The sequence below is a fragment of the Rosa chinensis genome, chromosome 6, assembly GCF_002994745.2.
Source record: "Rosa chinensis cultivar Old Blush chromosome 6, RchiOBHm-V2, whole genome shotgun sequence".
Taxonomy (NCBI): domain Eukaryota; kingdom Viridiplantae; phylum Streptophyta; class Magnoliopsida; order Rosales; family Rosaceae; genus Rosa; species Rosa chinensis.
The window spans coordinates 1,016,691-1,026,908 of NC_037093.1; the positions used below are offsets into that span (position 1 = coordinate 1,016,691).

At 40.5% G+C, this 10,218-nt stretch overlaps 1 pseudogene; it reads left to right on the top strand.

Annotated features, from left to right (window-relative positions):
- The first annotated feature begins 393 nt into the window (after nucleotides 1-393).
- LOC112169486 lies at nucleotides 394-2,587 on the top strand (annotated as a pseudogene).
- The last annotated feature ends 7,631 nt before the right edge of the window (nucleotides 2,588-10,218 follow it).

Consider the following 10,218-nt stretch of genomic DNA (forward strand, 5'->3'; position numbering starts at 1 on the left):
GAGGTCTAGAGCAACTCTAAGGGTCTTTGTGTATAGAAGCAAAGTGAGTTGTGTTCAAGAGTGTGAATAGCTCTTGGGGTAGAGTGATCTTCTAGGTTGAGAGAGGGTGTACAAGGGGTATCCTATTGGATACAAGGGCTTGGGTTGGGCATAAACTTGAGCGGTGTAATATTGTACTTGTGTAATTCTCTCATTAGTGAAGGTGAAACTCTCCGAGGACGTAGGCAAGGATATAGGCCGAACCTCGTTAAATCTTGTTGTCTTCTTGGCTTGGTTATTTCTTCTTTCTATCTCTACTTCTAGTACTTGAGTGGCGGAGGGATTAATTTCCCTAACAAAGGCGAGGGTCCAGCTATCGGCATCGATCTCGGAACAACTTATTCATGGGTTGGAGTTTGGCAACACGATCGCGTTGAGATCATAGCCAATGATCAGGGCAACAGAACGACAGCATCGTATGTTGCTTTTACCAATATTGGCCGTTTGATCGGTGATGCTGCCAAGAACCAAGTCACCATCAACCCTATCAACACTGTTTTTGGTACGTGATCAATTTACTCATTGTCTCCATATATAATTAATCAACATGGCTGGTGTCGTATTAATTTGAATGATGCTGTCTTTAATTTGTATATACATTGTTTAGTTATTCTATGTTACCTATGAAGTTGATGAACTTTTTGGTTTCTTGGCTAACAATTAGATGACCTCTATATATGAAGTTTCAAACGTGTAAGGGTTTCAGGGAGTACCAAAGTTCAAACCAATCTAACTACGTACCTGTCATTAGCAGCTAGCTAGCTAGATTCTAACCACTCCATACTTTGTAGTTCAACTTTTATTTAAACATCTTTTACGGTTTTGTAACACTACCAGTGATGCTTCTGTTTACAATTTCTTAACTGTGTCAATTCATAATTAATGAAGTATGTTTTGTTTGCAATTTTTCAGATGCAAAGCGATTGATTGGCAGGAAATTTAGTGATGCATGTGTTAAGAGTGATATGAAATTATGGCCTTTCAAGGTTCGTGGTGTGGGTGACAAGCCTATGATTATGATCAACTACAAGAATGAAAAGAAACAATTTGCCGCTGAGGAGATATCTTCAATGGTTCTCCATAAGATGCGCGAAATTGCAGAGGCCTATCTTGGACTAACAATAAAGAATGTTGTTTTAACTGTACCAGCATACTTCAATGACTCTCAACGACAGGCTACAAAAGATGCTGGGGTGATTGCAGGCATGAATGTGATGCGTATTCTTAATGAGCCAACAGCCGCAGCTATTGCATATGGTCTTGAGTCTTGACAAAAAGGCCAAGACTATCGGTGGTAAAATTGTTCTCATTTTCGATCTTGGTGGTGGTACTTTTGATGTTTCCCTTCTTAAAATTGAAGATGAGATTTTTTAGGTAAAAACTACTGCCGGAGATACACATCTTGGGGGAGAAGACTTTGACAATAGAATGGTGAACCATTTTGTGCAAGAGTTCGAGAAGAAACACAGGAAGGACATCAGCAATGACCCCAAAGCACTGAGAAGATTGAGAACATTTGTGAGAGAGCAAAAAGGACTCTTTCTTCAACTGCTGAAACCACCATTGAGATTGATTCATTATTCGAGGGTATCAACTTCCATTCCAAAATAACAAGAGCAAAATTTGAAGAGCTCAACATGGATCTCTTTAGAAAATGTATGGAGACTGTGGAGAATTGTGTGAGGGATGCTAAAAGTGATAGGAAAATTGTTGATGATATTGTTCTTGTTGGTGGATCTACTAGAATTCCCAAGGGACAACAACTATTGCAAGATTTCTTTAATGGTAAGGAGCTTTGCAAGAGCATCAATCCTGACGAAGCAATTGCATATGGTGCTGCCTTACAGGCTGCAGTTTTGCGTGGTGGCATCGAGAAGGTTCAAGACTTACTCTTGTTGGATGTAACTCCACATTCCCTTGGTTGTATGCGTTACACAGGAGAATATAGAGTTTATGTCCCAAGAAACACTACCATTCCCACCAAAAAAACTAAAATGGCCACAACTGTATTAAAAAAACCAAATCGGTTTGATAGTTCATGTGTATGGGGCGTAGAAACAAGAGCAGAAAAAAACAAATTGTTGGGTCTATTTGAGCTTAATGGAATCCCTCCTGGTCCAAAAGGAAAACCTCAATTCATTATTTTCTTCGAGATCGATGCCAATGGAATTTTGATCATCTCCGATGAGGAAAAACGACACCATCTTAAGAATATATAAGATCACAATTAATTCCAATTACTGAATTACAGAGGGGGGTTATCTAGAGTGGAAATTGAGAGCATGATCAAGGAAGCAGAGAAGTACAAGTTAGAGGACCAGGACAATAACGAGAAAGTGAAGGCTAAGCCTGCATTGGTAGACTGCCTATAACATAAGGGAGTAGAGTTTCTCGTTTCTTCTTCTATCAGCACGTACGACGCCAGAAACCCAGCTCAGACTAATCAAAGCTGAAGCTCCGAGCTGACATGTTTGGTCCCTCATTGTTGAAGTTGTGATTTCACTTTTGATTTACTTTACTTGTTTCTTCGTCAATAGTGATAGTTTGAGTATTCTATAATGATAAACTAACAAATCTCAGTTAAACCATTTAACCTAGAACCTTACAATTCTGAATTTTTTGTCAAACCCAGTTGGATGAATTATTAGTCAGATATACAACACTACCACTAGCTCTAAATCATAATTAAATCACAGCAAAGAAGAAGATAACGACACTAATAATTCATTGGGATACAACAGCTGGGAAGTATATGAATTAATGTAGGTAGGAATAACCAGATAATTGGTTAGTTCGGTGGTTGACCACTGAATGAACAATCTATGTTATTTTTTGGATATAAATGGTGGTCGGGTGGGACTACCACTCCAGAGCCGAGAGCAACATGGGTAAGATCCATCCCCATAGAGTGTTTTTCACATGCGGATGATCGAACCAGTGACCTCCTTTCTACCAAGAGTATCATTGTAGCGTTCGCCCAACATGCAGGGCCAGCTTGCTACCACTGGACCAAACCCCATGGGTGAACAATCTATGTTATTGCCAACACATTAAATGTAGTTCTTAATTATTTGATCCACATCAACAAATTTTTTTTTTTTTTGGAAATAAAGGGGTTTGGAACCCAGTCAGGCTGGGTGCTCATCCCCACGCCCAAGTTATTATTACTTATATTTTGCCGCATGGAGGGGGACGTAATACCTATACCCCGAGCATGTATAGTTCCGTTACAATTATCCTCATAGAGGACATCCTGAATGAAATCAGGGCCTCAACTAAAAAAAGATCCACAACATGATCAAAGGTAGCAAAATGTGCCACTCTATTGGCCACATTATTTACTTCATGCTAGATATGCCGTACACTAATAAAATAAAAAGCTTGCATATACTTCTTACAATCCTCTGGAATACGACTCACCTCATAATAGTCCTCAACTAGATGATTAAGAGCTTCAACAAGGGAGGAACAGTCGCTTTCAAGCTCGACATGCCTCCAACCCTGATGAATAGCCATCAACAAACCTGCCCTAGCCTGCAGGCCTCTGCTTCACTGTGATAGGCTGAGCATAGCTAGGTTAGAAAGGGATCTTGACCATGCTCCGTTGAATCTGCCCTGCTCATCCCGGACAGCCACTCCAACTCCACCAGCTTCACTAGTGCTCTTGAACGCTCCATCTATATTGATCTTCAGCCTACCACGAGGTGGAAGATCCACTTAGCCGTCGACCTTCTGTTGTCCCTTCCCACCACTCCACTAGGATGTAAATGACCCAACACTTATAAGATGATCTCAACTCTTGATATTTATAATTAATATTTTTATTAATAATCTAAGAGTGTATTTAATATAATCTAACCATCTATTTATGTTGGTGCAAGTGCACGTCGGTGCACTGAATCCTCCCCTATTAAAAATGGTGGAATTTAGTTACGTAACAGAGAATTAGTCAATGCCACTATTTCAAGGTAGCATAAATGTAATTAAATTGAAGCAACCAAGCTAAATTAATAAGGAGATAGAGGCCGTGACCACTTATCCAATTTTAGACTAAAAATTGTCAACTTACTCCATTAAGAGTTTTTTAACCTCATTAAGTGTTTGACAGTATTGCCCTCTCTCTCTCTCTCTCTCTCTCTCTCTCTCTCTCTCTTTCTCTCTCTCTCTCTCTCTCTCTCTCCTCTCTCTCTCTCTCTCTCTCTCTCTCTTCTCTCTCTCTCTCTCTCTCTCTCTCTCTCTCTCTCTCCTCTCTCTCTCTCTCTCTCTCTCTCTCTCTCTGCGCCATGGCTGCTCCTGCTTCGGGCCAACACCTCCATCAAGTCAACACCGCCAGGTCCCCCAAGCCAGCCCTAAGATCGGAGCATTGCATCCGGATTCAAATTGAACCTTCGAGCGCCGCCGTCACCCAAAACAGACTATCTCTCTCTTTATCAAACCAGACCTCTCTGCCATGGCTGCTCCGGCGCCCCACCTTAGGCTTCGGGCCAACAACTCGATCGATCCACCTCCGGCGTCGCCGTCGCCGTCACCCAAACCATAGATCCAACGATCCAAGGCCCATTGCAACAACTCAGCCCCAACGCCGATCTGACTCCGCTCCAACGTCGCTGTCACCCTAAAACACGCCCCAACCACTCCTGCATCGGCCTCACACTCCAGTGGGTGCCAAGAGTTTTTTTTTTTGTATCTGTAATGTATTCATTTTGGTTCACTTGAGGGCAATAATAATGATTATTTAAGGGTAATAATATGATTATTGGGGCAATAATATGATTATTATGAGGCAATAATATGATCAATTGTGCCTGTAGTGTATTCATTTTGGTTTTGGGAGTTTATACAATTCACTGGATGACAATAATATGATTATTGGAGGCAATAATATGATTTTGGGAGGTAATAATATGAGTATTGGGGGGCAATAATATTATTACTGAGGGGCAATAATATGGTTACTGGGTATTATTAGGGGGCAATAAATTCAGACACCGGAATCCCGACACCAGTTCGGTAGCCGGATTCCTGTCATCAGTTGCCTGATTCACGTCACCGGTCACTGGTCGGCGGCCGGCCACTGGTCACCGAAGTCCGGCAAGGTGGAGGATGATTTCTCTCTCTAAGTGAGAAAGAAGGAGAGGGAAAAAAAAGTCCAAAAATAAGTTAAAAAGCATAAAAAGAATTAATTGGGTATTAGGGAAATAATCTCTTAGAGTGTTTTGGGTAAATGGGATTAAAAAGAATTAATTGTTGGGTTTTTTGCTTAGAATAGCATCTTGGCCAGATCTTCAGAAAGCAACCATGATCCTAGCAAAATGCAAATCAATAACATGGGTTAAAACAGAGACCGTGAACCCAGCCTCATAAAAGCATAGACCAAACTTTTAAGCATTTGTTAAAAGGAAAAAAAATGCAATAACAGATCATTTCAAAGTTGTTGCAGAAGCAACAGATTAGATGGAAAGAAAAAAAAAATCAGAAAAGAAAGAAGAAAATAAAGACCATAAACCCACAACTTAAACAATAAGTCAGAACATGGCCACAAGCAAAACGTCAATTATATGCTAAAAAGAGATCAAGCCCTATCTTAAAACAGAACAGAAAGCACAACTCCACAGTATTGCAAAACTGGGAAGTGAGAGAGAATTATTGTTTTCTTATCAAATAAGAGTGCCATAACATCATCTATAAAAGTACCAGAGGCTTTGGCGGAGATGTATGAACCAGTAGGTGCTGGTGCAGCCACAACACAACTTAAGCAGAAACCTTGTATGTTAATTTTAGTACCAACACAATTAAACCAAAATTCAGCCCAGGATGTATTATAAATTTATAATGACTAAGAATTTATAAATCTCAGCATCCATGAAGTAGATATCCCCTTGTTCTTCATTCTACTTCCAGGCCTCCAGCCTCTTTCTACAGATAAAGCCTATAAAACACAGTATAACAAAGACTGGTGCTTCTTCGATTCAGCCTCAAGGAACCATCTAATACCAACTTCAACAAATTACAACCCTAAACAACTATGAGAAAGAAATACCAAAAAGTATATTTACAACCAAGCTTACCGATCTCTAGAATCCAGAAGGTATAATCTTCACTTCCTTATTCCTGGGAGAATGATTCCAACCATCTCATCATGATTCATAGCGAGAAGAAAGAAATCAAGAGATATTAAATTGCAAAGCCTAGATTGCAAAAAGGAATGTGTAAGTAGAGTCAGATTCCTTTGAACCTCCTTGTCCTTTATAGATGAAAAGCCCATACCCACACCGATTAGACCCACAAACTCAAAGAGAATGTCCGGGTTTTGTTGGGTTTGGCTAATTTGATTGACGCGTTAGAGAGGAGCGTCTAAGCTAGCGTGTGAAAGAGGCCCCGGGGAAGAAAATCAAAGAGCGAGAGAGGCCAGGCAACAAGTCGGCATAGAGCCCAAAAATCATGGCCAGAGGAGACTTCCTTTGGGTTATTTGATTCTAGTCAGGCAAGGATTGGTTTGAATATAAAATATAAAATAAATTCCTAATATTGCTAGGGATGCATCTCCTAGCTGAACAATGAATGCTCAATCTGTCACCATATATACTACGGATCGATCAGAGCCATTATCAATTAAGATTGAGTCTGTAGGCACGTATTCACGCCGGCAAGCTATTTACCTGCGATGAATTAATAATGGCATTAGCGGTGAAGTGTTGGGTTTGGTGCCTATCCCTCCTTGGTGGAGATATTTTGCATGGCATGAATGCATGATATTAATTGTTTGTGCATTCAAGGTGACAACTTATGCATGGAAAATTGGTGCATGGTCAAGTGCATGCATTGGGTATAAATGCATGGTCAAGTTGATGCATTGGGAATACATGCATGGTTAAATTCATGTATTGACCTTTTTTAGTCTTCCTAGGGAGTTAATGTGGGAGATAGGTGGTTGATTCATGAAGGAGCATTGATGAAGTGAGTCTAGAGACTTCTATCAATGGTATAAATATATGAAGCTGCTGTGTGGAGGCAAGTAGAGGAGAGGTCTAGAGCAACTCTAAGGGTCTTTGTGTATAGAAGCAAAGTGAGTTGTGTTCAAGAGTGTGAATAGCTCTTGGGGTAGAGTGATCTTCTAGGTTGAGAGAGGGTGTACAAGGGGTATCCTATTGGATACAAGGGCTTGGGTTGGGCATAAACTTGAGCGGTGTAATCTTGTACTTGTGTAATTCTCTCATTAGTGAAGGTGAAACTCTCCGAGGACGTAGGCAAGGATATAGGCCGAACCTCGTTAAATCTTGTTGTCTTCTTGGCTTGGTTATTTCTTCTTCTATCTCTACTTCTAGTACTTGAGTGGCGGAGGGACTAATTTCCCTAACAAGTGGTATCAGAGCTTCGGCTTATCGGTCATGGGCTGTTAGTCATGGCAAGTTCTAGTGTCTCACATTTCAAGGTGGAGCAGTTTGATGGAAAGGGAAATTTCACACTATGGCAAAGGAGGGTGAAGGACATCCTAGCTCAACAAGGTCTTGCAAAACCTTTGAAGGGAAAGGATGCGAAGCCGGAGAAGATGTCAAATGAAGATTGGGACGAGTTGGAGTCCAGGTGTGTTAGCACTATTAGGCTTTATATTGCTGACAATATTATCAATAATGTTAATAATGTAGATTCGGCACCTGAGCTTTGGGAGAAAATAGAGAAGCTTCATCTTGGAAGGCTTGCAGACGAAGTTGAATCTAAAGCGGGATCTCTACAAGCTCAAGATGGGAGAAGGTGCGAGTCTCATGGAGCACATGAATGTGTTCAGAGGATTGGTAGATCAACTAGCAAAAGTTGATGTAAAGATTGAGGAAGAAGATCAAGCCTTCTACTTCTTACTCGCTTCCCGATTCGTATGAGAATATCATCACTACAATCTTGTATGGTAAGGATACATTAAAGATGAAGGAGGTGGAATCGACTCTCTTAACTCACGAGAAGCGGAGGAAAGCCGATGATTCCCAAGTTTCCGTCTTTGTTGCTCATGATCAGAATCAAAGGGGAAGGTCAACTACCAAGGGATCTAGTGGACATAGCATGTCTAAATCCAGGGGCAGGGGAAAGGGCAAGCAATGCTACAAGTGCAAGGAGTGGGGACACATAAAGCCGGATTGTCCGTTGTTGAAAGAGAAGGATGATAAGGGCTCAGATTGCTCCTTGGTTGGTATAGCACAGGTTTCAAATGATTTTGGAGAATTTCTCATAGTCTCCAAAGGTAATTACACTTGTTCTCAACGTAATTGGATATTGGATACTGGTTCTTCTCATCATCTTTGCTCCAGGAGAGAATATTTTGATACCTTCCAAGAAGTCCAAGGATTTGTGACTTGGGGTGATGGCACAAGGCGTCGTGTCATGGGTGTTGGAATGGTGAAGATCAAGATGTTTGATGGAGCGGTTCGCACTTTGGGTGATGTTGTGTACGTCCCAAGGTTTCGAAGAAATTTAATATCATTGAGCCAGTTAGACTCCAAGGGCTGCAGGGTTTCTTCAGCAGGGGGAGTGACTTGGATACACCTTTACGCAAGCGTACGTATCATTGTCAAGATAGGGAAATATAATGCCCAAAGTTTATCGTACCACGGGGATTAGTGGCTAACCCACAATCCTTGGGTAATCGGAAATAAAGACACTTAGCAAACAAAGAAAAGAAAAAGAAAATAAATAAAAATGCTAATCTAAGGCACCAAGCCCTAGCAATGCTCGGTTTTGGTTTTCACCAAAGCCTAATCAAAACTAAGAACTAGTGATGGATATGCACAAATGAGTGGAAAAGTTTAATGCTTGAGGGTTGATTTTAGATTAACAAAAAGATAATGAACGTAAAGCAATTAATAAAAATGCAAAGAAATTAATAAAAGTGTAACCAAATAAATGGGAATGTCGGGTGCTAGCTAGGGAGGTTCCTTTACCAAATTTCATGTGTCGGAAGCTAATCTAATGTAGATGCATATTTCCTATTTTGGCGGTAGTCGTATCCAGGGCGGTTCAAGGCTCAAGGACCTAAATTCCCTTTCATGGTATTCCTACTCCGGTTCAAGGGCCGTAGGGACTCACTTGGCATGAATTAGAGCCGGTTCAAGGGTCACTAATTCACATCAAGAGGCGTAGAGATCGAGGAATTAGACTACTAAGCGACCCGCCCTCGCAATCACGCAACGGGTGTAAATCACCATGCTTATAACCCTCGAATACGAAATTGAAGGTTTCTAGCTTAGGAATTAGAAGGAGTCAAGCCCCTAACTCCATCCTAGACATGCTCAAATACACACCCTAGAGTTGACTAGGCTCCTAGACATGCATTTTAACCCAACAAAAATAGATATAAACATCCATCATATGAAAATTGCATCATTACATTAAATTAAACATCTTTTACACAAATTTTGGGTTAGGGACACAACCCTAAAACCCAACAAGAAAATTACTCACAACCCATAATTATAGACATCAAAACTACAAAATTCAAAGAGAAAAGAAAAGAGAAGTGTAGGAGAAAACAATGATAGCCACAATTAGCTAGAAAGCCAACATGACTACTCTTGAATTATAACTCCCACAATTACCCAAATCTTGAATCTTGTAGAGGTTGAGCCATTTGATAGAACCTTGAAGCTTTGTGTGAGAAATTCTATGAATACCAAAAGAAAACTAAAACTATTATGAAAAATGGAGAAGGAGAATGGGAAAGAGAGCAGCCCAAAGGGGCTGCCTCTGTTTTAGGTGTGCTGCGGCTACTGTTCTCCCCCCAACAAAGAATAAGATGAAGAGGGTATTTATATTAATTGTCGTGGCCACTGCTTGTGATAGAAGAGAAAAGGATAAGGGGTCTGGGACGATGCGGTGCGTTTTCAAAGTCAGACAAAGAAAAGAAAAAAAATGCTTCTGATCGCATCCCACGTGATTAGTCTTTGCATAATTTGAATGCTCAATGCCACATGTCAGCTCCTAATTGGTCATACCAATTAATGGTACCAAACGTGCATGCATGTTGAATTAAGTAGCTAATTAACCAATACTTCATTGATTAATTAAACATGCTTAATTGGTTAATTAAGGCATCCATAATTTTGTCCTTTTGTCGAAAGTCACGAATTGCTCTCATTTTCGCGTAATTTCTTCTCGTTTCTGTAACTCCACTTATTTCCTACACAATAAATA